Genomic DNA, 16,373 nt, shown 5'->3' with positions numbered 1-16,373 from the left:
AGAAAATACCAGCTCTGAAAAGGAATGTCCCTCATTAAGCTTTGCTTCACTGACAGGTCATGCTTTTGTAATGAATGGACAAGAAGGTGTTTTCAAACAGACTAGGTGGTAGATGGAGTGATTGTTCAAGAAAGGCTGCCCATCTCTAAGCATAAAAGGTTATTCCTACATTAACTGTCATAAATAGGCTGGTGATAAACATAGAATTCCTTGGCAATAAAAATAGATCTGACTTCTTTTACCTCACCATTGGCCTTGATTTGTTATAATATATGCTTCCAGTAGAGCTTATAGCGAATAATAATGGTTCATCAGCATCTTCACTACTAAGCAGTTTCACAAGTGGATATTGTGAGCTACATCTAAGTAACCTCTTACAGTTTTTGGAACCATGTTAGAGGCCTGGTGTTGGACGATAGATTATTAGTAGGGGTAAGTATGCACCTACCACTAGCAATAAGGCCACCAGTGCAATACAAGGTTAAGACAAGGTCTTAATACTTTAGCCCCTGGCTCAACCCTTTGTAGTTGGCTATGAGCAGGCAGGCTTAACTCAGGAGACAGGTATGTAAAGCATTGAAAAACACCAATACATTAAAAAGTAAGACACAACACACAATAAAAACCCGACACCAATTTATAAAGATAGGAAATATTTGTTACTATAAAATGACATCACAGTTACAAAATCCAATATAGGGAACTGGAGATATGAATTATTTATAATGAATCACTTTATAGTGCTTAAAAACATATAGCTCCAACTATGGACATCTGGTTGCACTTTACCGGGACAAAGTCAAAGTTTGAGGCCAACCACAATGCAGCTCTGGTCGAATACACTAAGCAGATTTAGAAACCTTGCTGGAGGATTCTGTCTCGAGATCCTGTGGTCCCCTCCGGCAGGCCGATTTCAATGCAACGTCATTGGATTGATTCTTGGCAAGGCCCCGGTCAAATCCTGGAAGTCTGTAGCTTTTTGTGGGACAAATCTGAAATCCGGGTCGCAGTTGAAGGTAGTTGGCTTGACTCTTGACGTCTTCTTGGGCCACTCATGAAGCATTTTCTAAAAGTTTTTTCAAACTTCTTCCTGAAGCTCCTCTTGAGGGTTCAAAGTGACCAAAACACAAATACAATGGTCTAGAAGCTCTGAGATGGTCATTGGAAGTTTGGGACTACAATTCCCACAATGCACATGGCCAAATCCGTACAAGTCCACTGGACGCACTCCACGCTGGGGACTTCTTGAGGGAGATGGTGCAAGGAAGCTCTTTTAACCTGTTGCTTTCAGAGAGTCCACTCCTTAATCCTTTTTGAAGCAAGGCAAAGTTCTCAGGGCTGTAGTTCCAGGTGTGCAACAGGAGCAGTCATTCAGATTGCAATCCTTTGGGGTTCAGACCAGGGTTCTAGGAAGGCAGCCATTCTTCTTGTAGTTTCAGAAAGCAAATCTGAGTTGCTATGCAACTCTCACTTATGTATCCAATCATCCGGGGTTACAAGCAGGGGGCACCCACCCCGTCCAATGAGGTGCCGGGTGCCACCCAAAAGCATGACAGCTTACTCCAAAGTGTGTCATATTCTTGTGCCACAAAGCACTTTACTTTAAAATTCAGGATGGAGATGTTCTCTCCTTTGGGCTAAGAGCTGGCTAAACCATCATACTGGTGTTCCTCATTTCCATTAACACTCCCCCTCCAGACCTTCTACAAATTCCAATCCCGGACCTGCCATCTGTCTGGGGGTACAGGAAGAGCGGGTAGACTTGGCTGGCATTCCTTACTGCCCTGCTCTCTTTAAAGCCCAGTTTGCTTTACCAGCCCTCAACCTGGCCTGACCCCTGCAACTGCATAGCTCCCCCATCAGATAACCTCTGCTCAATGCAGGCCACTTTTCACCTCATCAAAGCAGCCTGGTTAAGCCTGTTAAGGCTGACCAATCAGGAAAGGCTGCTAGAAGGCTAGATTTTGGCTAGAAGGCTAGATTTTGGCTCACAGAAAAGAAAGTCCTATAACTTATTTTCAGTAACAGTTATGATAAATTCAACAGTGGCAAGTTGTTAGATTTATCATTGCCAATCCTTTAAGTCACTGAATGACATTTTGAGCCCCTTCCTAGCAATATTTATACTTAAGTAACATATTCAAGTGTTAGTCTACGCAGCTAATAATCTATAATGGGGGAAAGCAAAATTGGCGTTTTTTCCCTCACAGGGCATTAAAAACGTCTTTTATAATGTCCCTACGTGGCACCCCATATCAGTACAAATACACATTAATATCCCAGTTAATATTTCATAATCAATATGCATTTCTGAGTCACATTTAAAAACAGAATTAATGTTTATCTCACCATTTGTAATATACAGCAGATGGATTATGTTGTAGCTTTTACATCCATAATAAATTGATGCAGTAATTCCGTAGTATGGGCTAGTGGTAAACTTTGTTGGCTCATTCAGAATGTCTTGACTGACTATTTGTCTCTGCTAAAAGTTCATATGACTTTCATACATAGAAAGGGGAAAATGGGAAGGAGTTTTTTGGGCTGTGCCCAACTTCACAGAGTGTTGTCAATGGGCTAATCTCACTTAGTCTGTTCAATTGATGGGTTCCTGCCACACCCACTGACTCCTCTCTGTGTGAAGCTGTGCATGTGGTTTCAAATGAATGCTTCTGTAGGAAAAAGAGATGACCGTGTCACTTAGTTTTGCAGTTAGAAGGCAGGAGAGATTTCTACCTGGTTAAAAAAAACACCGCTTATAATAGTTTTTTTTTATCATCTCTGGGGGATTCCATTGCCTTAAAGCACTCCCTCAAAGCAGGAACCATATCACACCATTGGGTAAGTGGAATAGAGGAGGAGGGAGCTTAACTTGGAATCAGGTTAGATTCCTATGGCTTTCAAGTTTTACCCTTTAAGACTCCCCTGCTCAGCCTACTGGTGCTTCTGAACAAGACTGGTAAAGGAGAAAAGGAGTACTTCCTACAGCTGTCTGAGAAATCATACTTTATCTACTGGAGGAAACCAGGAATAGCTATCACTGCCTCTGGCCATTATCACTGCTTCATAGACTTACTTCATTCAGGGTTGTGCAAGACAACTTCCTATACTACGTCTTTCTGCGCTCAGTGAAACCTCACTTTAAGACTCTCACCTCTCGGCCATAGCATGCCCATCAAAGGTCCTAGTTATGTACTAACCAAGTAATCTTTTAGACAACTGTACTCAAGCAACATGATTTAAAAACAATCAATGCTCTGCGTATGTTTTCCAATTCTTTTACGGCATCTCTTTTTCTAAAAAAACAGTGAAAATTCAGTTTACTCTATTCCTTGTGACACAAACAGCAAAAGCAGAGTACGGTGGTCGTGGAATGGTAATTCCCAGGTGCGAACGGTGCATTGCATGGCAACAGATGCCTTGTCTTTGTGCAGACAGAATTAAGAGAGTTGTCTGCTCTAATGATGACTCAGAGGAAAGAGGCGGGTAGATTCACTGAATGACTCCTCATGTGACCCATCCCCTGCCGCTGAGAGATTTCTGTAGACGCCAATCAATCGGAATGAGTCATTTCCGGTGGGATCTCTCTTTGCTGCAGCAAAACTGCGCGCAGGCCTTGAATCAAAATGTTTTCATTGCTTTAGTATTCTATAAGTGAAATGGCATTGTCAATAATAATTCCCACCACCAGAGAGGCGAGTAGAACAAAACAACACGAAGGCTGCTCTCCAAGGTGGGGTTCTGAATAAGAAAGACAATGTTAGACTTGTTTATTACATATCCTATAGATGCTGCAGCTGCTGTCCCCAAAGGAGGATGGTACTCTCAATTTGCAATTGTGAAATTGAAGTAAGGAAGGTTAAGTCATTTGCACGAAGGACACTTCCAATATAGCCACTGCCTTTTTAAAAACTGCTTTTAAAAATTGATTTGCACTCGCTCTTACCTCTGAATTGCACTCGTGTAAAACTGAATTTGACCTGTTCTCGCCGATAGCGCCTCCCAGTTTCTCAGCAGTTCCACTCTGCTAGCGCGGTCTAGTGCTTAGGGGGAGAACAGCTGCTGCTACGCAGAGCTGATTGGTTGGTGGGCAGAAGGGAGTAGCTAAATAGCCACGCTGGAGCGGACGCGCAGCGCAAGAGAGAGACATGCCAAAGCTCACTAGGCGGTCCTCATGGCATGCTGACAGTTGGTCTCTGAAACACTATTTTAGCACTTTTCATTTGTTTTAGAGTTACCCTGCTGCTAGAAACATGTATTGAATTTGGAAATTGCCTTTTTAAAAACTGCTTTTAAAATTGATTTGCACTCGTTCTTACCTCTGTATTGCACTCATTTAAAACTGAATTTGACCTGTTCTCGCTGATAGCGCCTCCCAATTTCTCAGCACTTCTGCTCTGCTAATGCAGCCTAGTGCTCAGGGGGAGAACAGCTGCTGCTATGCAGAGCTGATTGGTTGGTGGGTGGAAGGGAATAGCTAAATAGCCACGCTGGAGCGGGCGCACCACTGGCGCGCCAAAGGCGCGCCTAAGGCAAGCCCGTCTGCAGCCATCCGCGTTCGACCGGGGCCAGAACTCCTGGTCAATCTCGGATTTACACAGTGGCAGAACTACAGACCCTAGCCACAGGTTGTCACGTTCTAGGCGGAACTGTAATAGATAAGCTGAGAACTGAAAAAATTCAGAGAAACAATGAAGCGGGCAGACTTATGACCCCGCGTCCCACAACCCCAAAAAAAACCACCATACACAGCATTCCACCAGTACTGAAGGTGGCTGTCCTCAACACGCGCTCTCTACAGAAGCACCGCCTGGAAGTCTTTTCACTCCTCCAAGACAGGGACATAGACATCTTGGCGCTCACAGAGACCTGGCTAGGTGACACCTCAGTTCCAGACATCATTGCAGCCCTCCCGGGGGACTTTGATGCCCTCTGGCACAATAGACAAGAAAAACGAGAGGAGGGGGTGTGGCCAGTTTTCTTTAATAGGCGGATAATGGTTGCAAAGATGGTGGCAGAGAGCATCGAAAATGCAGACATACTTGGGGTCAAAATCTCATTTAAATCCTCCTGCCTCCTACTCCTGGTAGCATACCGTCCCCCACGGTCAACCCCTAAATTCAATGATCTCTTTTTGGAGACCATTACTGACCTCTGCTCACGGTACCAACGACTCCTAGTGGTTGGCGACTTTAACTACCACTGGGATAAAGTACAGAGAGAGCCGCTGGCCAGCCAATTTGAGACAGAGATGAGCTTGATGGGGCTCCATGAACTGGTTGAAGGCCCCACCCACATTAAAGGTCATATCCTAGACCTCATCTGGACCTCGCAACCACGGGCAAGTCTAATAGGCATTAGCCCCTGTGCCTGGTCTGACCACTTGCTAATCAGCTGCTGGGTCCTAATGGAAAACCTGCTGCCGCAACCACCCCCAGAGTGGAGAAAGGTGCAGAGCTGGAACAAAATTGAGGCTGACAACCTAGTGGACACCCTACTTAGTCTTCCCCCCTCAAAATTTAAGAAAGGAAATCTTGATCAGGAGAGTGAAGCCCTCACCGACACTCGCGCGGAGCCATAGACCAAGTGGCACCGGAACGAAGGGACAGAATTAGAGACAAGGGCAAGGAGGCCCCCTGGTTTAATGAGACTTTGAGGGAAAAGAAGCAATGCCTCAGCCAAGTAGAGACGTGGTGGCGCAAAGCATATGACCAGCCGAGCTGGCAACCTACAAAACCGTACTTACCTCATATAAAAAATCCATTACAACCAGGAAAGCCGAGTATTATGAGGCAAGAATTACTGACGCGGCAAACAAACAGAAAGAGACCTTCAGAATATTGAAAGAACTCAGCCAAAAGTCTGAACTGAAATCTGTAACCGCACCCGTAGACTGCAACGCATCTCAGACCTTTTTTTTCCATAAGGTCAGGGATATTCAGGGATATTCTGTCTGAAATTGACAACACCCCTATTATTCAGGGCTCCCTGGTCCAGGTCCAGGTCCCTCCCCTGCCCTGCAAGCATCTCACCAACTTCCCTAATTTAGATTCAGCCTCCCTGACATTATTGATGAATCGGACCAAATCTGGTTCTCCTGCAGACCCTTGCCCCCGAGGTTTTTTCGAATGGCCCTTCCCGGGATGAAGGGCAGATCCTCGTGCTGCTGAACAATTCCCTGGAGACTGGTTACTTACCGTCCAACTTGAAGGAGGCCAGGGTCACCCCCTGCTAAAGAAACCAGGATCAGATGCTGCTACTCTCAAGAACTATAGGTCCATCTCCCAGCTGCCATTCTTAGTGAAAGTTGCAGAACAACATGTTCTTAAGACACTTTTGGCCTTCTTGTAGGAACACCAGCTACTCCAAGCTCGACAGGCGGGCTTTAGAGCCGATCATAGCACTGAGCTGGGGATTCTGTCTGTACTTGATGAGCTCAGAATCATGGCTGACAATAAAAAAAAAGAGTGCCCTGATTTTATTAGATCTATCAGCGGCATTCGATACGGTCAGCCATAAACAACTGCCGGCCGAATCACTGACTTGGGCATCTGCGGGTTGGCACACCAGTGGCTGGAATCATTCCTGTCAGGTCGGTCCCAGAGGATTCAGTTGGGGGAGCAGGTATCGGACAAGGGCACCCTCACATGCAGCGTCCCCCAAGGCTCCGCACTGTCCCCGCTCCTTTTCAACATGTACCTACAGGCTCTGGTGGCAGTCCTAGTCCACATGGTTTGCCGAGTTTTCAATTATGCGGATGATACTCAACTCATCCTCCAGACCGACAACTCTGCCCATGCTCAGGAGTTGGCGCAAAACATCCTTAGATTCACAGTGAACTGGATGACAACCAATTCACTGAAAATCAACCCAGACAAAACAGAAGTCCTTGTCATCCCCACGAAAAACAATCCCTGGAGTGATCTCTTCGGACCCCAAGAGCTGGGTGACGCCCCCACACCAGTACCCGTCGTGAAAAGCCTGGGCATAAAGATCGACTCCAAGCTTTCCATGGCCGACCAAGTCACCGCAGTGGTTGGAACTTGTATAGGGCTCATGAAACAGCTGCGGAAACTTGTCCCCCTGCTCTCAACTGCCTCACTACAGATGATTGTGTCAGCCACATTTGTCTCCAGACTAGAGCTGATTCATAGGCTCTCTAAAAGTACCCACGCCACCCCTTTGCTGTTCAAGCTGCACTGGCTCCCCATCAAGCAGAGAGCAAAATTTGAGGGTCTCTGCATTGCCCATAAAGCAATTTATGGCTAAGCCCCAGCCTATATTAAAGATCGCCTCGAGAACTATGTTCCGGGCCGTACTCTGCGATCATCCGAGGCCTGCCACCAGGCCCCCCCACGGTGCAATACCGTATCTAAAGGGGGCAGAGCGTTCTCTGCCCTACTCCCGCAACTCTGGAACCAGCTGCCTGATTACCTTCGCAAGGAACCTGCACTCCTTGCCTTCCCCTTCAGGAAACAGCTCAAACCGGTCCTGTTCAGGGAGGCTTTGGACACTGCTTAATCCCCCTCCCTGCGACGCTGCTATGTTACCACCAATGGCCTTTTGTCCACTCTCTCTTAAGCGCTAAGAGACCTGTCGGTGATTATGCGCTACACAAAAATCAATTAAAATAACATAACATGCAATGAATGTTTGAATGAATGGCTCCTAAATCTAGAAGACCACATCTCGACCAGGCGCTAACAGTTGATATTACACCTCTAGATGCTTAACAGTAACACCAGTGGGCTTTCTACATTTATTGGTATGGTTTAGACAAGCCCAGTGTCACAGCAAGGGTGACATGGGCCCTAAAGAAGCACTGAAAATAATTAACTCCCTTCGGTTTTGGTAGTAAAGGCAGCAATAACTGCAGTGCGGTGGCCCTTCCCATCCCCTGGACCAGGCCCGGGTGCCACTGCACCTGCTGCACTAATGATAGCCTTTCCCGGTCCCGTTTTGCAGGCTAGATTACATGAAATGCTCAGAGTGGTGCCATGGTTTTGATAGGTTTAAATGGTGAGCTAATCTGCTGCATGTATTTCAGCGGTCGTCACTGTAGTCTTCAAGATGCTACACAGTGTTGTTTAGCTGCTGGCGGCAAACAGGACTGGCTTAAAAAAGATTTAGAGAAAAATAGCCCGCCCCTTCCAAAAAGAAACATGGCGCTAAATAGCATCTCGCCACAAATTAGTGCAGACCAGTAAACACAGCATCTCCCTGGGCAGTTCATGGGATGCCGCCATGGCTGGGTGAGCTCTTCGTAGAGATCGGCTCATTATCAAGGTCAGCTCGTTAGCTTTCCTTGCCATTCAGAACACACGTTAGAATAGTAAATGCAGAGTTTAAATAAAGCACGCGCATATCTTCACCTGCAGTGTAAACAGTGTCAGTGATGGGGAAGGGAAGCGCCTTTTAGGCATTATGCTTCTTTTTGTGAGTTCTCAAGGTTGAAAAACCGTCTCGTCTATCACTCCCATGTGGCCCTCCCTATTGTCTCTATGGTTCCTGTTCTATCCACGTTTCTCTACGCCCGTCTCTAACTCTTTCCACCCGTCTCACTCTCTTCCCGACGCTCTTTTACTCCTTTTCCTCTATCGTTCGTACTGTGAACGTTTTTTTTCCCACCTATGTCTTTCCAATGTTATGTCTTCCATAGGAGCTCTTTCGAGCCATGAATGAATCCAGAGCCCACTTCCCCCCTCCGTAGCCTTTTTATTTTCTCTCCATCATTCTCCCGCGTCCTTTCCGTCCGCCGACTCCTCTGCCCCCTACCTCTCTCTCCCTCCAAGTCCCTGTCTCACTACCTCCCTCCCTCATCTTCCTCCCTGTCCTCCTCTCTTCCTCTCTCCACAACAGGTTACCATGACAACTTATATTTCAATTTCTGTACATTTCTATTTTTAGAGGCGCGGTTTAGGGAAGGAAAAAGTCACAAATCATAAATACTAAATGCCTCCCTGATCATCGGAATCAAACCACGTATGTCTCTTGCATGTGTACTTTCACTGCAGAACGTGTAAAGGATGGTTTCCGTCAAGGTTGCAGGGCACACGATGACACATGGGGAAGGCACGTGGTTCTGCCTGAAGAGAGGAAAGAGAAGAGCTACTTCGGATGCCACATGGAACTCTGTGGGCAATAGGTCCCGATCTGTGGCAGATTAGCCACGTAAAAAATACATTTTCATACAATGAATTAATGAAATCATTTTCGAAGTCAGTGGCTATGCTGGCAATCTGTTTTGGACCTGGCTTGCTTGAACCTATGATGCACACACCAGAGTTAGATGCAAAAACAACAAGGTGATGGATGGAATGCTTGAATTAATCTCAGCCAATGGCAATGGCTCGGGCCGCATCCTAATCCATTGTTTCTTACCCACCGTGCCACCTTAGTTTGGACCAAGCCATATGGAAATCAGTCTTGACCCAGCTCCTCATGGGAATAGTCCAGCCGGAACTGCCAGGTCCTCCCTGAATTGGAGCACAAGCAACTACGTCCAGTTTCACCCCAGTCACAGTTTTGTATACTTACTGTGTCGCCCTAAATGGGATGGGTATGCCCAGACGTGGCTCTTGTGCTCACTGTGTCACTGGAACTGAGCTGATATGCCGATAACTAGGGTGACACCCGTCCTGGGTTGCTTGTGTTCCTGTTCAGAGAGGGCCCGACTTTGCAGATCGAGCAGGACTGTTCCTACTGGAGCAGGGTCAAGATTGCTTTGCATATAGCTGGGTCCAAACTTAGATGGCATAGTGAGCAAAATAACGATGGTCTGGGATGCAGCCCGAGTGATTACCAGTGGCTGAGATTAATTCAAGCATTCCATCCATCACCTTTTGTATACTTATTGTGTCACTCCAGAGTTAAGTGATACTGTACAGAAGCCGCCATGTTGCAAAAAGTCAGCATGTTCATCCTTAGGTAGGAATGCTGCTTGTCTACATAGCAATTACCTGCTCAGGTATTAACAAACACCTCACCAATCAATCAGCCGCGGCCAGTGGAGGGAGTTCCGTGGGGCGGTAAGGCGGGGCGGGGGAGGGGCAGGGTGGGGTTTTCTAAAAACCGGAATATGGATAATTGCAGGTAAGTAAACAATTAAATAATTAAACGAATTTCGTAGCGCGCGCTGCATCGCATTTTGCGATGCAGCGCACGCTACGAAATTCGTTTTATTTATTTAATTGTTTACTTACCTGCAATTATCCATATTCCGGTTTTTAGAGCCCCCCACCCTGCCCCTCCCCCGCTCCGCCTTACCGCCCCACGGAACTCCCTCCACGGGCCGCGGCTGCAATCAATGTGTATTGAATGTATGGAATTTAAAAAGCAAAAGCTTCGGGGCAGAAACTGACGCTTTCATTAAGCAATAATTGTTCTGTTCTGACAATTTCAGAAGCAGAACCTTTAACGTGATACGCCTGTGGGTGCTTTCCATTGAAACAATGTCTATTAGCGATACGTTTGCACATCCCCCAATGTAGAACCGTACCTATATTTAGTTAACGTAGCAAACATAAGTTCTGTACTCCTGCGACGTCTATACATTGTCGAGTTAGCATAGCTTTCTGATGTAAGGACCAGGCTTGCCATCTTCCCCAAACAAGATGGTGCCCCCGACATGAAGTAGTCTGACCTACTGTATAGGTAGGTTGATGCGGAATGTCGAACTCAACAAATACGATGTTAATCTGAAAGCCTTTTTCATTTCACTACGTGGCATGTAGGAAATGAAAAATAAAAGACACCCATGTGAAGACTAGTTTGAGAGATGAAACACTGGGGGTCGTGGTAAGCAGCAACTGATCGGGTCTTAGTTTGAACTGGACGCCCAACAGTACTTTCTTTGGGGTGTAGTTTAAGAGCACTGAGGTAACATGAGTGTTGTGGTGTGCTCTCTGAGCACTGTGGTGTGCAGTGTAAGTGAGAAGGACTGTATGTGGAAAATGGTGTTTGTGTGTGTGTGTGTGGGAATCAGACTTTACAACGCGGTCATTACATTGCGTTCCCTTTATAACGCGGTCGTTACAATGACCACATTCTTAGAATGCGATGCCTTTACATCGCAAGTCATTAGATCGACTTGCTGTAGGGGGCTCTCCAACCTAAGGAATAGTATAATTTACTATTCCAACACCTTCCCTACTGTTGCGCAGGCTGGAGATGGATTAGTAAATTATACTATTCTTAGGTCCAGCGCGCCCCCTACAGCAAGTCAATCTAATGACTTGCGTTGTAAAGGTATCGTGTTCTGACAACGCGGTCATTGTAACGACCGCGTTGTAAAGGAACGTGATGTAATAGCATGTGTTGTAACATGCTATATTCGTGTGTGGTGGTAACCAGAATGAATGCAGTAGCATGAGGTGTTAGTACAATGGTGTGAGGTGAATGCTCTTGGTGTGGTTGCTCAGTGGGCAGCATGAGTGCTGGCATGTCTGTTCTTGCTTTAGACTGCAGTGTTAGTACAGTGACATACAGGCTGAGTATAGGTAAATGTAATTTGAGTGCAGCTTAGTGTAAAGTGAAGTCGTATTTGTTCTGTGGTGCAGTAAGAGTGTTATCATGTGCAGTGTGAGTGCTGTGGTGTGCAGAAGGAGTGTAGTCAGTGTAGCGTGTTTCCTATTTAATACAGCTGGAGTGCGCTGGAGTGTTGTTTTAATACAATGGTATAGTGTGGATCCAGCGAGTGGAGTATCAGAACTATGGGTGCAGTGAATGGAGTGGTGTGCCATTGGGTGCAGTGAGTGGAGTGGTGTGCCATTGGGTGCAGTGAGTGGAGCGGTATGCCATTGGGTGCAGTGAGGGGAGCGGTGTGACGTTGGGTGCAGTGAGTGGAGTGGTGTGCCATTGGGTGCAGTGAGTATAGCGGTATGCCGTTGGGTGCAGTGAGTGGAGCGGTGTGCCGTTGGGTGCAGTGAGTGGAGCGGTGTGCCATTGGGTGCAGTGAGTGGAGCGGTGTGCCATTGAGTGCAGTGAGTGGAGCGGTGTGCCATTGGGTGCAGTGAGTGGAGCGGTGTGCTATTGGGTGCAGTGAGTGGAGCGGTGTGCCATTGGGTGCTGTGAGGGGAGCGGTGTGTCATTGGGTGCAGTAAGTGGAGTGGTGTGCCATTGGGTGCAGTGAGTGGAGCGGTGTGCCATTGGGTGCAGTGAGTGGAGCGGTATGCCATTGGGTGCAGTGAGTGGAGCGGTGTGCCATTGGGTGTAGTGAGTGGTGCAGTGAGTGGAGCGGTGTGCCATTGGGTGCAGTGAGTGGAGCGGTATGCCATTGGGTGCAGTGAGTGGAGCGGTGTGCCATTGGGTGCAGTGAGTAGAGCGGTGTGCCATTGGGTGCAGTGAGTGGAGCGGTATGCCATTGGGTGCAGTGAGTGGAGCGGTGTGCCATTGGGTGCAGTGAGTGGAGCGGTGTGCCATTGGGTGCAGTGAGTGGAGCGGTATGCCATTGGGTGCAGTGAGTGGAGCGGTGTGCCATTGGGTGGAGTGAGTGGAGCGGTGTGCCATTGGGTGCAGTGAGTGGAGCGGTGTGCCATTGGGTGCAGTGAGTGGAGTGGTGTGCCATTGGGTGCAGTGAGTGGAGCGGTGTGCCATTGGGTGCAGTGAGTGGAGCGGTATGCCATTGGGTGCAGTGAGTGGAGCGATGTGCCATTGGGTGTAGTGAGTGGTGCAGTGAGTGGAGCGGTGTGCCATTGGGTGCAGTGAGTGGAGCGGTGTGCCATTGGGTGCAGTGAGTGGAGCGGTGTGCCATTGGGTGCAGTGAGTGGAGTGGTGTGCCATTGGGTGCAGTAAGTGGAGTGGTGTGCCATTGGGTGCAGTGAGTGGAGCGGTGTGCCACTGGGTGCAGTGAGTGGAGCGGTATGCCATTGGGTGCAGTGAGTGGAGCGGTGTGCCATTGGGTGTAGTGAGTGGTGCAGTGAGTGGAGCGGTGTGCCATTGGGTGCAGTGAGTGGAGCGGTATGCCATTGGGTGCAGTGAGTGGAGCGGTGTGCCATTGGGTGCAGTGAGTAGAGCGGTGTGCCATTGGGTGCAGTGAGTGGAGCGGTATGCCATTGGGTGCAGTGAGTGGAGCGGTGTGCCATAGGGTGTAGTGAGTGGAGCGGTGTGCCATTGGGTGCAGTGAGTGGAGCGGTATGCCATTGGGTGCAGTGAGTGGAGCGGTGTGCCATTGGGTGCAGTGAGTGGAGCGGTGTGCCATTGGGTGCAGTGAGTGGAGCGGTGTGCCATTGAGTGCAGTGAATGGAGTGGTGTGCCATTGGGTGCAGTGAGTGGAGCGGTGTGCCATTGGGTGCAGTGAGTGGAGCGGTGTGCCATTGAGTGCAGTGAATGGAGCGGTGTGCCATTGGGTGCAGTGAGTGGAGCGGTGTGCCATTGGGTGCAGTGAGTGGAGTGGTGTGCCATTGGGTGCAGTGAGTGGAGCGGTGTGCCATTGAGTGCAGTGAATGGAGCGGTGTGCCATTGGGTGCAGTGAGTGGAGCTGTGTGCCATTGGGTGCAGTGAGTGGATTGGTGTGCCATTGGGTGCAGTGAGTGGAGCGGTGTGCCATTGGGTGCAGTGAGTGGAGCGGTGTGACGTTGGGTGCAGTGAATGGAGCGGTGTGCCATTGGGTGCAGTGAGTGGAGCGGTGTGCCATTGGGTGCAGTGAGTGGAGCGGTGTGCCATTGGGTGCAGTGAGTGGAGCGGTGTGACGTTGGGTGCAGTGAGTGGAGCGGTGTGCCGTTGAGTGCAGTGAATGGAGCGGTGTGCCATTGGGTGCAGTGAGTGGAGCGGTGTGCCATTGGGTGCAGTGAGTGGAGCAGTGTGCCATTGAGTGCAGTGAATGGAGCGGTGTGCCATTGGGTGCAGTGAGTGGAGCGGTGTGCCATTGGGTGCAGTGAGTGGAGCGGTGTGCCATTGAGTGCATGGTTATACTTGTAGGGTAAAGTGTTGAGTGCAATTCGCTGTGTGTTAGTTCTATGGTGCAGTGTAAGTGATATGGGGTTCAGGGTGCCATTAAGTGCAGCCAACAGTGAGTGAAGATCCGCTGTAGTTATTAGGCCGAGCATAGAGAGTGATAGTGTCCAATGTCTACCCCTTGATCGACAATCCAGTATGGTCCGCCCATTCTGGATCAGTTCTTGATCATGGAATCCATTAACCTGCGATCTAATCCCACCTTCACTATTACGAAAGGCCAGTGATCCTATCCAAGGACTTCCTCTGTCACTTCCCTTCACTGCAAAAACTGGTATTATCGAATCAACGCATGTGGAAGCACCAGAATAAAATAATACAGAAAACATTGTTTTTGTTTTCAACGTGTTTGCCAGGAGTGGAGAAAAAACGATTAATTGTCTTCAATTTAAAGGAGCAATTTCCATTTGAGATAACTGTGGGTTTGCGTCTTGAAATTCACGTTCATTCATATTTTGCCTCTTCTGACAGGAGGCACACGAAATCTCTTAATTTGAAACATGTGAAAAACGCCATCAGCAACCAGATACCAACAGCACTTGGCAAAATGACAAATACGTAACACAGTGATTACATCAGCAAAGTAAATATTGGCAGCCAACAAGAGATGCATATATTTAAGTGTTCCAAATGTGGCAATCCCCCAAGACGTATCAGTTTGTAATTGAAAGGCCCTATCACCTGTTGAATTTGTATAAGCTACTGACAAAGGGAGATGCACTGTGCTAACATTCAGGGAGTACAAGTAACGACACCTAAGGTGGCTTCAGCACGTCACCTTTGTCGCCTCATGCGTGAGATTAACCTATGGAAATAATGCAAGTGTAAAACAAAAGCAAAGAGAAGCATCGTTTCCAGTTTGAACAATTCGCTTTCACTCCTCGTTCCACTGGCCTACTTTTTGCAGTCTACCTGAGTTTGGCCTTGTTTTTATTTCTTCTCTATGTTTCCTATGCACTTGAACTAAGAGACATCATTATACAAATGCAGGTCAACTACTCATGTCTGCCAACAACCAGCAATGGAATGCCAACCAAACACCACACCAGATCCACTTCCAAGCCACGGTCATTCTGACCTGAATGACCCCTGCTGACCTTCTGGGAAGTTAGGAGGAATTCGTAAAGTTAATGTTTAGCTGCCATGTCACAATCATTTACAGAGTGATAGAGCTAAACCTCTGAATGCAGTTTCATGTCCCAGAAAAAAAAACACCCACAAAGACAGTAAAATTAAATCAGAATCCGGAAAATCGCCTTTTCACTGCTAGGATGACATGATCATGCTCATGGTTAGAGCTCATGTATGTCCAGGTGTAGCTCATCACACATAGTGAAATTACCCCCATAAACTCCAAGAAAGTGAAATATTGCTATTACAAGTAATCAGTCACCAGAAAATCCAACTTAACATTCTAATGCTCAATGGACAGAAAACAGTGTGCACTAAATCATAAATTACATAAATGCATAATACACAACCAAACACGGCTTTTTGGGGTACAGGTTTACATTATTTACTTAGTGACTGCAGCATCCCCCAGTAGCAGGAAGAGCGGCCATTTGAGCTGTATTACTCACCATAACCCCGGGACAATTTGTTGCCAATCGAAAGTTATGTTAGGGTACATCCGTGTGCTCTTGGTGAACCCAGTACCTATTCCTAGGCATAGAGAGAATGCAGAGGCGTCCCTAAACAGTGGCTTGGGGTACAGTTATGACAGGCCTCATATATTGTGGCTTTCGTGTGCACCTTCAAATGCTACTACTACGAATGGCTTAATTTTGGTGTACCTCTGCTTACTGCACAATGCATATGTTATGGCTTGTAGTATATGCAACAGGGGCCTGGGCAATATCTGCATCTTACAACAGTGTCCCAAGGGGCATCATTTTGAAAAAACAATTTTGTCATTCATACAATACTTGTGACCAATATATTGCATTTGTAAATGAATTACAAAACAGGAGATATGATTATTCAAAAGAAAATCATTTAATCTTCTTATTCAATTAATTATTACCGGCATTAATTAAAATGTTAAAAGGAGAAAGTGCTCAATATGCAAAGTGAACACACTGTGCTTGTGAAGTTCGTGTTAATGGCGCAAAGTGATACACATAAAGAAAAGTAAATTAACTGTGAAAAATAATGATACTACAATATTGTGCATGAGTAAAAGTGAAGGTCAAAAGTTCATACATGCATTATTGCACAATAAATATCCTTTTTCAGTCCTAAAACTGTTGATGGTGTTTTGATCGTCCTCAGTTTGTCGGTACAGACGCTCTACTACGTCCTTCTGTAAATTGTTTGGGCACTCTTGAACTCATCCTATCCTTTGAAACTTATACAAGCAGTAATCAAATCATTTGTGCTCCTTTTTGTCCTGATGATGACTTGATAAACTAAGAAAGGCT

General features: G+C 47.1%; 1 protein-coding gene across 3 annotated transcripts in view; it reads right to left on the bottom strand.

The window, feature by feature from the left end:
- Window positions 1-16,373, bottom strand: part of KCNC2 (potassium voltage-gated channel subfamily C member 2) — a 658,994-nt gene that overhangs the window by 639,943 nt on the left and 2,678 nt on the right. The window lies entirely within an intron of this gene.

The sequence above is a fragment of the Triturus cristatus genome, chromosome 4_1 (genome assembly GCF_964204655.1).
Source record: "Triturus cristatus chromosome 4_1, aTriCri1.1, whole genome shotgun sequence".
Taxonomy (NCBI): Eukaryota; Metazoa; Chordata; class Amphibia; order Caudata; family Salamandridae; genus Triturus; species Triturus cristatus.
This window is presented reverse-complemented; position numbering and strand designations above follow the sequence as displayed.